Source organism: Oncorhynchus nerka, linkage group LG20 (assembly GCF_034236695.1).
Source record: "Oncorhynchus nerka isolate Pitt River linkage group LG20, Oner_Uvic_2.0, whole genome shotgun sequence".
Classification (NCBI taxonomy): Eukaryota; Metazoa; Chordata; class Actinopteri; order Salmoniformes; family Salmonidae; genus Oncorhynchus; species Oncorhynchus nerka.
Genome location: NC_088415.1, coordinates 76,492,161 through 76,505,228, shown reverse-complemented (window position 1 = coordinate 76,505,228; position 13,068 = coordinate 76,492,161). Strand labels below are relative to the sequence as shown.

General features: G+C 43.0%; 1 pseudogene; it reads right to left on the bottom strand.

Annotated features, from left to right (window-relative positions):
- LOC115103147 (enhancer of polycomb homolog 1-like) overlaps positions 1 to 13,068 on the bottom strand; it is a 42,709-nt pseudogene that overhangs the window by 13,492 nt on the left and 16,149 nt on the right.

Below are 13,068 nucleotides of genomic sequence, written 5' to 3'. Positions count from 1 at the left end.
GCAACATCCTCCAGCATGACCGGTTTGGCGGTGGGTCAGTCATGGTGTGGAGTGGCATTTCTTTGGGGGGCCGCACAGCCCTCCATGTGCTCGCCAGAGGTAGCCTGACTGCCATTAGGTACCGAGATGAGATCCTCAGACCCCTTGTGAGACCATATGCTGGTGCGGTTGGACCTGGGTTCCTCCTAATGCAAGACAATGCTACTCATGTGGCTGGAGTGTGTCAGCAGTTCCTGCAAGAGGAAGGCATTGATGCTATGGACTGGCCCGCCCGTTCCCCAGACCTGAATCCAATTGAGCACATCTGGGACATCATGTCTCGCTCCATCCACCAATGCCACGTTGCACCACAGACTGTCCAGGAGTTGGCGGATGCTTTAGTCCAGGTCTGGGAGGAGATCCCTCAGGAGACCATCCGCCACCTCATCAGGAGCATGCCCAGGCGTTGTAGGGAGGTCATACAGGCACGTGGAGGCCACACACACTACTGAGCCTAATTTTGACTTGTTTTAAGGACATTACATCAAAGTTGGATCAGCCTGTAGTGTGGTTTTCCACTTTAATTTTGAGTGGGACTCCAAATCTAGACCTCCATGGGTTGATAAATTTGATTTCCATTGATAATTTGTGTGATTTTGTTGTCAGCACATTCAACTATGTAAAGAAAAAATTATTTAATACAAATATTTCATTCATTCATCTAGGATGTGTTATTTTAGTGTTCCCTTTATTTTTTTGAGCAGTGTATGTACCCAAGCAGATATCTACATATGCACTGTTGTATACATTATTTTACCATATTTTACCATAGTTTCCAGAATGAAAGTTGTCCTGACTAAGATGACTGGCATCCGAGCAATATGACAAAAAAAAAAAAAAACTTTAGTACATCTATGAGTAGTACCCACCTCTTCTCTACGATCTCCAGGGTGAGGTGCAGCAGCTCTCTCTTGCTCTTCTCCCTCCTCTTGATCATCTCCAGGATGGTGACGGCTCGGCTCAGGTCCCGCCGCAGTTTCAGCATCTTTTCATACCCAGCCTCCTCGTTCTTACGGTTCTGAGGGGGGCAATTTCACCATTAACTCATCTGCTGTCAATAACCTAGGGTAAGCCTATAAATCAGTTGAAATGGAAATGCGTAGGGGTACACACACACACTTGGGGCCAGTTTCGTGGACACAAAGCCTAGTCCTAAACTAAAAACCATGCTCAGCAGGAATTTCTAATGACCAGGACTAGGCTTTATCAGTGTACGGGAATCGTGTCAACTACCCCTTATAATATTATCAGAGACCTGGCCGTGCGGTGCCAGGACAACAACCTTTCCCTCAATGTGATCAAGACAAAGGAGATGATTGTGGACTACAGAAAGAGGACCGAGCACTCGGGGCTGTAGTGGAGCAGGTTGATAGCTTCAAGATCCTTGGTGTCCACATCACCAACAAACATGGTCCAAGCACAAAAATACATTTGTGAAGAGGGCACGACAAAATCTATTCCCCCCCAGGAAACTAAAAAGATATGGCATGGGTCATCAGATCCTCAAAAAGGTCCTACAGCTGCACCAGAGAGCATCCTGCCTGGTAAGGAAACTGCTCGACCTCTGACCGCAAGGCAATACAGAGTAGAGGTTGACCGATTATGATTTTTCAACGCCGATACCAATTATTGGAGGACCAAAAAAGCCAATACCGATTAATCAGCCAATTTTTTTATTTGTAATAATGACAATTACAACAATACTGAATGAACTTATTTTAACTTAATATAATACATCAATAAAATCAATTTAGCCTCAAGTAAATAATGAAACATGTTCAATTTGGTTTAAATAATGCAAAAACAAAGTGTTGGAGAAGAAAGTAAAAGTGCAATATGTGCTATGTAAGAAAGCTAACGTTTCAGTTCCTTGCTCAGAACATGAGAACATATGAAAGTTGGTGGTTCCTTTTAACATGAGTCTTAAATATTCCCAGGTAAGAAGTTTTAGGTTGTAGTTATAGGAATTATAGGACTATTTCCCTCTATACCATTTGTATTTCATTAACCATTGACTATTGGATGTTCTTAAAGGCACTTTAGTGTTGCCAGTGTAACAGTATAGCTTCCGTCCCTCTCCTCGCTCCTCCCTGGGCTCGAACAAGCAAAACAACGACAACAGCCACCATCGAAGCAGCGTTACCCATGCAGAGCAAGGGGAACAACTACTAGAAGTCTCAGAGCGAGTGACGTTTGCAACGCTATTAGCGCACGCTAACTAGCTAGCCATTTCACTTCGGTTACACCAGCCTCATCTCGGGAGTTGATAGGCTTGAAGTCATAAACAGCGCAATGCTTGACGCACAACGAAGAGCTGCTGGCAAGACGCACGAAAGCGCTGTTTGAATGAATGTTTACGCGCCTGCTTCTGCCTACCACCGCTCAGTCAGATACTTGTATGCTCAGTCAGATTATATGCAACGCAGGACACACTAGATAATATCAACCATGTGTAGTTAACTAGTGATTATGATGGACTGTTTTTCATAAGTTTAATGCTAGCTAGCAAATGACCTTGGCTTACTGCATTCGCGTAACAGTCTCCTTGTGAAGTGCAACGAGAGAGAGGGAGGTCATTATTGCGTTGGACTAGTTAACTGTAAGGTTGCAATATATATATATATATATATATATTTTTAATCGGCGCATTTAAATACAGATTTCCGATTGTTATGAGAACTTGAAATCGGCCATTCCAAATAATCGGTCGACCTCTACTACAGAGGGTAGTGCGAACGGCCCAGCTGCTATCCAGGACCTCTATACCAGGCTGTGTCAGAGGAAGGCCATAAAAATGGTCAGACTCCAGCTACCTTAGACTGTTCTCTCTGCTACGTGACCGCACGGCAAGTCTATGTCCAAGAGGCTTCTAAACAGCTTCTTTACCCCCAAGCCATAAGACTCCTTCCTGAACATTTAATCAAATGGCTACCCAGACTATTTGCATTGCTGCCCCCCCTTTACAGTGCTGCTACTCTGTTATTATCTATGCATAGTCACTAATAACTATACATGTACATATTACCTCGACTAACCACTGCCACCGCACATTGACTCTGTACCGGTACCCCCTGTATATAGCCTCACTATTGTTATTTTACTGCTGCTCTTAAATGATTTGATATCTATATATTTTTTTTTAACTGCATTGTTGGTTAGGGCTTGTAAGTAAACATTTCACGGTAAGGTCTACTACACCTGTTGTATACGGCGCATGTGACAAATAAAAATTTATTTGCCCTGGTCTAGAGGTGGGATCCTACCTTTCTGGTCTGCATCTTCTCCGTCCTTCTGCGAAAGGCCACGTAGGGGTCTGAGGTGCTGGAGCCGTCCCTCTTCTCCTGCTTCACAGTGGGGTGCAGCGTGCTGTGCTTGCCGTTTTCCTCTTCCTGGTCCAATAGTCAAACACTTCCTTGATCAGCTCGTCATCCTCCTTCAACAGCAGCTTGGCCTCCTGCAAGCTCACCGCCTGATCGGGGGAAGAGGTGAGGGAGGAGCAGGGAGTCACATTTGGGAGGCGGCAGGGTCTCTGTTCTGATCCCCTGATTGTAGAGTAACAATTTCTGGTTTCTGTAGCGTGACACAGCTTGATGTGCAAGACAGTACACCCCCTGGACAGGATGCTAGTCTGATGCTATGACTGCCCATTGTAGGCTACTCCCTCTTATCCCATCAAATGCACCCTATTCCCTGTGTAGTGCTCTATTTTTGACCAAGGCACTTAGGGCTCCCGTCAAAAGTAGAACACTATATGTAGTGTGCCATTTAGGATGCAGATTCCAAGAATTACCTGCTGCCCACTGCCTTTCTCCAGACGGTCGACCATCTCCTCAAACTGCAGGAAGGTGATCTCCATCTTCTTCTTTAACTTGTTCACAAACACCTCGTCTTCTGTGTCCAGGTCATAGTCCGGCTGCTCTGTGTCCAGGGTGAAAGCTACAGGTGAGAGAGGGAGAGGTGAGAACTTCAGACATGAGAATGGAGTAGAGATGGGGTGACAAATCTAAAGTTAGACAGACCATTAACAAAAGGCTAAGCTGTGTTTTGCAATATTGCACTTGTGATTTCATGAATATGAATATTTTCTAGTAATATTATTTGACTGTTAACCTATGCTATTCAGCGTTGCTGATGACAATTATACCGGATCCGGGATGGGCGGTTCAGAGGTTAAAATCCAAAAACCTCAGTTTTTCCCCCGCTCGTTTTCTTCAGTAATCCACAGGCTCAAACGCAGTCGAAATAGGCAGACAAAAAAAATCTAAATTGTATCCGTAAAGTTCATAGAAACATGTCAGACGATCCTCAGGTTGTTTTTAGCCTAAATGATCGATAATATTTCAACCGGACAATAAAGTCGTCAATATAAAAAGGTTAACAAGAAAGGCACTCTCTCGGGATTGCGCATGAAAAGGCTCTGACACATCAGGGTCCACTCATTCAGACTGGTCTTACTCCCTCATTTATCAGAATACAAGCCTGAAAGAATTTCTAAAGACTGTTGACATCTAGTGAAAGGCATAGGAACTGCAATTTGAGTCCTAAGTCAATGGATACTGTAATGGCATTGAATAGAAAACTACCTCCTGAATGGAGTTCTCAGGTTATCGCCTGCCAAATCAGTTCTGTTATACTCACAGACACTATTTTAACAGTTGGAAACTTTAGAGTGTTTTCTATCCAAATCTACCAGTTATATGCAGGCCGTTTAATTTGGGCATGCTTTTCATCCAAAATTCCAAATGCTGCCCCTACCCTAGAGAAGTTAATGAAACAATTGATAGCTACAACAACCTTGCAAATTTACACTCTTTACATTCTATTTTCAACAATTTGGCATGCGGCTCACGCCGGAGAACTCTTAACCTCTCTGGGATATTTGGAACACCTGGCCAAAAGCTAGTGAAAATGCAGAGCGCCAAATTCAAATAAATTACTATAAAAATCAAACTTTCGTGAAATCACACATGTAAGATACCAAATTAAAGCTACACTTGTTGTGAATCCAGCCAACGTGTCAGATTTCAAAAATACTTTTTGGCGAAAGCAAACAATGCTTTTATCTGAGGGTAGCACCACCGTATACAAAGAGAGAAAGCATATTTCAACCATGCAGGCGCGACACAAAACGCAGAAATAAAAATATAAAATCATGCCTTACCTTTGACGAGCTTCTTTTGTTGGCACTCCAATATGTCCCATAAACATCACAAATGGTCCTTTTGTTCTATTAATTCCGTCCATATATATCCAAAATGTCAATTTATTTGGCGCGTTTGATCCAGAAAAACACTGGTTCCAACTTGCGCAACGTGACTACAAAATATCTCAAAAGATACCTGTAATCTTCGCCAAAACATTTCAAACTACTTGTGTAATACAACTTTAGTTTATTTTCTAAAGTAAATAATCGATCAAATTGAAGACAGGATGATCTGTGTTCAAAACAGGAAGAAAATAAAACTGACGCTAGCTTTCTGGTCACGCGCCTCTATCAAACAGTACACATGAAGTGACACTCGTTTTGAACAGGGCTACTTCTTCATTACACAAAGGAAAAACCTCAACCAATTTCTAAAGACTGACATCCAGTGGAAGCGGAAGGAACTGCAAGCAAGTTCCTTAGAAATCTGGATTCCAATGAAAACCCATTGAAAAGAGTGACCTCAAAATAAAAATCGGAATGGTTTGTCCTAGGGGTTTCGCCTGCTACGTAAGTTCTGTTATACTCAAAGACATGCTTCAAACAGTTTTAGGAACTTCAGAGTGTTTTCTATCAAAATCTACTAATAATATGCATATCTTATCTTCTGGGCATGAGTAGCAGGCAGTTGAATGTGGGCCTGCTTTTCATCCAAAATTCCAAATGTTGCCCCTTATCCTAGAGAACTTAAGGTCTGCCCACGCCTGCAAAAGCTACGCGTCCATGACGCCCCAGTGTAGCTCTCCTGTTACCACTGAGCACACATGCTAACGTAGTAGCATCACAGTAGCCTGGTGCTTAAGCCAATGCATTTCCATTCCAACAGTTCAAAAGAGCTGGATGCTCCCCTTTCCTATTACGGGATACAGGAGACCTTCTAGCCGATCTTCCCAGTTTGACATAATGCTGACTTATGTTCCGAGCTACTAGTATTTCAATTCTGACTAAAGCAATGGTTGTATTGATTGGGGTAAAGTGATTAATTTACATTTGGTCAGTTCAGCAAATCAAGCCAGAGAAACTTTATGGCAGCATCTTGGCAACTGCATTTAAATTTAGCTTTCAAAGCCCAAGACGGATGACAATGCTGAATCCAAAACTAACACACCTTCATATAAATCAATTAAATTCCAATCATGTTAGATTGAGTTTTCGGGCAGCCTCTACTAACAAGGTAACGTGAATTAACGCAATTGCCTAGCTATAAAAATTAAGTTACATATTGCAATATTATTTTGGGAGGATATAGATATTTGACTCTAAATAACAATTGTTGTGCTTCTGTAGTTAGCAACAACTTTTCAAAACTTATTTCTGATCAAAATTAGTTTTAGTCTTTCCTCTCTGCAGCAGACATATGGTGAGCAATATGTTGGGAACATCAAAGCACATTATCTAATCGGCACCTAAGTATCGTGATATTATATTGTGAGTTCCCTAGCAATTCCCAGGCCCATCTCACATCGGACAATAATGACATAAGCCCAGGAAATAAAATTTAGCTGAGCTCTTATCTTGAGCAATAACAAATAGTATGATTCATGTACGAGAGGATTAGGCCTACTAAATTACTACTAAGGCTAGATCCCACAACGCTTAAGAATTATGCCTTACAAGTCTCAACTACTACCAACAAAACTCCTTGCCATAGAATGGTGGGGAGGAGTCTACAGAAGCAATTTGACCTTTCATTTTCCAGATTCACTCAAACAACATTTTACTATTGACAGTCTCAAAGTCAGCTGTAATTGTATATAGATTGGCTCTCCTTCAATATGTATTAGTTAGTCTCTGAATTGGTTCATGCAACTTTGCCACCAGGGCATAAAACTACTCATCACTATTGCCTAGCAACAGATAAACCACATATTCAGATGTTATCAACACCTCTCCATAAACCAAGCTGAGGTGTGACCAAATCCCAAATGGACACCTAGACCCAACTTCCTAGGGACTTGTGGAGATCTAAGAGGATGTGCCAGCTGCAATCAATATGGAAACAGTTCCACCCTCTGATAGGCTAGGTGGAAGATTCATCTTATTACTTATACCAATGAAATCCTGTCAGATTGCCCAAAGTGCATAGGGAGAGTGTTTGGGTCGATTTGAGATTGAGCGGTAGTATAGGGTACTAGAGCCTTGCAGCCAGGTCCACTACTCACGCTGTATGTGAATAAGCTGCTTTGGCATCTTGAACTCTCCGGGGTAGAGGGACTCGTAGTAGGCAATGTTGCCGTCTGCCTCCGGGACAGGGATGACCATGTTGTGTTTCTCTCCATACACCGACTGAGCCGACATGGCCCTCTGGAGATGGTGTTCCTAGAGAAAGAGATCTTAATAATAAGCAACACATTCGGCAGAAGCTTTTATCTGAAGCGACTTACAATCATGCGTGCAAACATTTTCATGTGGGTGGACCCAGCGGGAAACAAACCCTCGATCCTGGTATTGCAGTCACCATGCTCTATCAACTGTGCCACATAGAACCACAGAGAGGAGTAGAGGAATGAGGTCAAATGCATGAACATACCTCTGCCCAACAGGCCCTAGGATTTAACAATCAAATCAGACCACTTTAATAGGTCAATTGACAGGGTCAGCTGGAAGTTGAAGTAATTGACGCCTAGAGTACATAAGTTAGAGTGAATCTCAAGCACTGTGCGATCTTATCCATTTGCTAGGATTAAAACAAGGGTCAAATCATTACTGATAGAAACAGAATCACCTTCAGAGTTTAGGTGATTGTTTTTCTAGTACTCTCTCTCACAAAGGACTGGAAAATAAAACAGCAGGACTTGGCAAGGCCAGGGTAAAAGTGCTGGAATAGTAGTCAGTCACCGATTTACTAGGCTATTCCCCAGGTGCAAAACCCAAGTACACTTTATATCCAAGGCAATATGTAGGCTTAACTCATACCAGTTTCGTAACTAAAAATTCATATTCTTTGGTTTCAAAGTCTGGGAGCTAGTTTGGACCAGGCACCTGGCAGATTATGCTCTTTACAGCAACAAATAATGACCGTCATCTCAAATCACTACAAACCACCAGTGGAACAGGGTTTCCATTAGCCGGTAAAAGCCAGCTTATGGCCAATAAAAAATGAGTGATTTATTCTAAAAAATTAAAAAGTTTATTAAAAAAATGCAATCCCATTGCAATGTTTTCCACGAGTAGCTAGCCAAATAGAAAAAGTAGTTCGCCAGGCAACCACCGACTGTTTGCTCATTGCTGTTGCTCGAAGTTGGCAACGCCGAGCAAATGCACCAATTGAATCTCAACAAGGAAACAGTCGGTACTGGTATTTGATTAACAATTATTGAAAAAGTATGGATTTCAGAAAACAAAGATGTGCAAGCAACTACAGAGGACAAACATAGGTACACGGTGGGCATTCCATAAAACATTTAAGTATTGACCTTCGGTGAATCAATGTATTCAGCGCTAGATTCCATAAAGCCTGGTCTCTTACCAATGTCTGCTTTTTACCTGATCCAAATATTTTTGCAATAATGGTATAACTGATCAAACTTCTGTAGGCCACACACACACAATATTCTGCCCTTATGACCTAATGTATTTTAGGCCAGAAAAACAACCATGTATGATTTAATGAAAATCAAACATACAGGGAAACTCAAGGAATTGTAGCCTACAGTGCGTGGAGGGCGAGTGAGCCGAGGGCTCTGTATGCAGCATTAGACCCTCGCAGGCGCGTTTTGCTCAACAACAACCAGCGTAAGCCCTCCGGTATATTCTAATGCCTTGATTTCATTGGAAATAACAGCAACATGGACTACTTTGGAAAAATGTGGTATTGTGTTTACAATTGAAAACAGAAAATGTATGAATTTAGTGTATTGCCATTTGTTTTTGGATATCGTCTAGGCCAGGGGCACTCAAGTACTATTTGAGAAGGTCCAGTCAAAGGTCCAGGTGGATCATGTAATTAAAACGGCGTAGTAAACGCTCACCTCAAACCTGAATTGCCACAAAGATCAGAATATCAACAAGTGTTTGCAACTCTGGTCTATGAATTGCAGTTTGCCATTTATTTCACTGATCCAGATGAATTCTTAAAGGCCTAATGCAGCCGTTTTTATCTCAATATGGTGAGTGGTGGACGATTCTCCTCCATTGTTTAAATCTCTAGTTTGGGACCACTTCGGATTCCCAGTAGATTTCAACGGCGATGGACAGAGAGTTATTGATGAAATGTTAACAGTACGTCACCACTGTTCAATAGCCTATGTAGCTGCCAACACCTCAAACATGTTGACACGTTTACACTGAAATTACCCCACTTTTCCTACCACCAAAGCAAGACAGAAATGAAGAGACAACTTCATCTCCTCTGCATTCAAGCAGCTTTTCACAGTCGATTCTAACCATGCCATTCTAGGTGGTTGAGAACGTCATGGAAGTGCAGGCCACGTTCGAAACATCCCTCTCGCACCCATTTCAGCAAACAGGTAGTACCTGCTCTAGCCTATATAAGCAAGACAAAGTTGTTAATTACACTGAACAAAAATATAAAAACGCAACAATTGCAAAGATTTTACTGAGTTACAGTTCATAAGGAAATCAGTCAATTCCTTTGGCCCTAATCTATGGCTTTTACATGACTGGGAATACAGATATGCATTGTCGGTCCCAGATACTTATTTTTTTTAAAGGTAGGGGAGTGGACAAGAAAACCAGTCACTATCTGGTGTGACCACCATTTGCCTTGTGTGTGTGTATCTCCTTCACATGAAGTTCTTCCAGCTGTTGATTGTGGCATGTTGTCCCACTCTTCAAAGTTGCTGGATATTGGCGGGAATTGGAACACTGTCGTACACGTCGATCCGGACCATCTAACATACTCAATGGGTGACATGTCTGGTGAGCATGCAGGCCATGGAAGAACTGGGATATTTTCAGCTTCCAGGAATTGTGTACAGATTCTTGCGACATTGGGCTGTGCATTATCCCGCTGAAACATGAGGTGATGGCGGCGGACGATTGGCACGACAATGAGCCTCAGTATCTAGTCACGGTATTTCTGCATTCAAATTGCCATCGATAAAATGCAATTGTGTATGTAGCTTATGTCTTCCCATGCCATAACCCCACGGCACTCTGTTCACAATGTTGACGTCAACAAACCGCTTGCCCACACAGTCTGCTATCTGACCGGTAGAGTTGAAACCAGGATTCGCCTATGAAGGGCACAGTTCTCCAGCGTGTCAGTGGCCATCGAAGGTGAGCATTTGCCCATGGAAGTCAGACACAATGCCTAACGTCAGTCAGGTCTAGAGCCTGGTGAGGAGAACAAGAACGCAGATGAGCTACCGAGATGGTTTCTGACAGTTTGTGCAGAAATTCTTTGGTTGTGCAAACCCACAGTTTCATCAGTTGTCCCGGTGGCTGGTCTCAGACGATCCCGCAGGTCAAAAAGCCAGATGTGGAGGTCCTGGGCTGGCGTGGTCATTATGGTCTGCGGTTGTGAGGCTGGTTGGGGGTTCTGTCAAATTCTCTAAAACAACATTGGTGGCAGTTTATTGTAGAGAAAAGAACATAAAATTCTCTGGCAACAACTCTGGTGGACATACCTGCAGTCAGCATGTGAATTGCACGCTCCCATTAAAAAAACATCTGTGGCAAAAACGTGACCCCAAAAACCCAAAACGAACCGTGGGTTCGGTGAACCACTACACCCCTACCAGCAACTACAAGGAAATAACACCGATTGAACGAGCACTAAAAGTGTACAAAAATTTGATCAGTTGCACAATATATAAACCACAGGACAATACATAGACAGCACTTGGACTTTAAAGAATCCTGTACGAGTCTGCCAACTTCCACAGGCTTCAAGTTTCCTTTTAAGAGGCATTTTCTCAGCTATCTGCAACACAGAATTGACTGAAGAAAAAAAGCAGGCATTAAACATGGGCATTTCTACACAAAGGAGCAGTTGACTTCACTGTCAACACGGATTAAAATCAGACGACCTACAGTGCCTTCTGAAAGTATTCACACCCCTTCACTTCTTCAAAATGTTACAGCCGGAATTTAAAATAGATTAAATTGAGATTGTGTCACTGGCCTATACACAATACCCCATAATCAAATTACGGACTCCTCTTTAAATCTGCGTATTCCTCCAAAGCTCAGTTGTCCTGAGTCTGCACAACTCTGCCAGGACCTAGGATCAAGAGAGACACTCAAGTGTTTTAGTACTATATCTCGACACAATTATGAAAATAATCATGCCCTCAACCTTCAATCTGCATACTAAAAGTGGCAGTAATAAAGCCTCTTGAAAAAGGCAAACCTTAACCCAGAAAATATTTTTTTAAACTACAAATAGGAATCTCCCATTTCTCTCAAACTTTTGGGAACAATCTGTTACGCAGCAACTCACTGCCTTCCTGAAGACAAACAACGTATACGAAACGCTTCAGTTAGGTTTTAGACCACATCATAGCACTGCTCCTAGACCTTATTACTGCTTTTGATACCACCGATCACCACATTATTTGAGAGATTGGAAACCCAAATTTCGCTGAAACACAGTGAAGCCCGAAAATTGCCCTCCCTGGAAGTCTGTGTTTTAGACATGCGGCAAGTGTTCTACTTCTAAACTCAGCGACAGAGATTCTTGTTCTAGGTCCCAAGAAACAAAGATCTTCTGTTGAATCTGACAATTAATCTTACTTTATGATTTTTGCAATGTTACTCTGGACCCTGAGCTCTTTTGACAAACATATCAAGACTGTTTCAAGGACAGCCCCCCCCCCCCTCCCCCATCTACATAACATTGCAAAAAGCAGAAACGTTGTCAAAAAAAAAATGCTGAAAAATAATCCATGCTTTTGTTACTTCTAGGTTAGACTACTGCAATGCTCTACTTTCGGGCTACCCGGATAAAGCACTAAACAAATAAACTTCAGCTTGTGCTAAACACGGCTGCTAGAATCTTGACCAGAACCCCAAAACATTTTGATCATATTACTCCAGTGCTAGCCTCTACACTGGCTTCCTGTTATTAAGGCAAGGGCTGATTAAGCTTTTACTGCTAACCTACAAAGCATTACATGAGCTTGCTCCTACCGGTATTACCGATTTGGTCCTGCCGTACATACCTACACGTACAAGCCGCAGGCCTCTTTACGGTCCCTAGAACTCCTAAGCAAACAGCTGGAGGCAGGGCTTTCTCCTACAGAGCTCAATTTTTAAGGAATGGTCTGACAATCTATGTGAGACGCAGACTAGGTCTCAACCTTCAAGTCTTTATTGAAGACTCATCTCTTCAGTCGGTCCTATGATTGAGTGTAGTCTGGCCCAGGAGTGTGAAGGTGAACGGAAAGGCACTGGAGCAACGAACCGCCCTTGCCGTCTCTGCCTGGCTGGTTCCCCTCTCCACTGGGATTCTCTGCCTCTAACCCTATTACAGGGGCTGAGTCACTGGTGCTCTTCCATGCTGTCCCTAGGAGGGGTGCATCACTTGAGTGGGTTGAGTCACTGACGTAATCTTCCGGTTTGGGTTGGCGCCCCCCCCTTGAGTTGTGCCGTGGGGGAGATCTCTGTGGGCTAGACTCAGCCATGTCTCAGGATGGTAAGTTGGTGGTTGAAGATATTCCTCTAGTGGTGTGGGGGCTGTGCTTTGGCAAAGTGGGTGGGGTTATATCCTGCCTGTTTGGCCCTGTCCGGGGGTATCGTCAGACAGGGCCACAGTGTCTCTCGACCCCTCCTGTCTCAGATTCCAGTATTTATGCTGTGGCAGTTTGTGTGTCGGGGGGCTAGGGTCAGTCTGTTATATCTGGAGTATTTCTCCTGTCTTA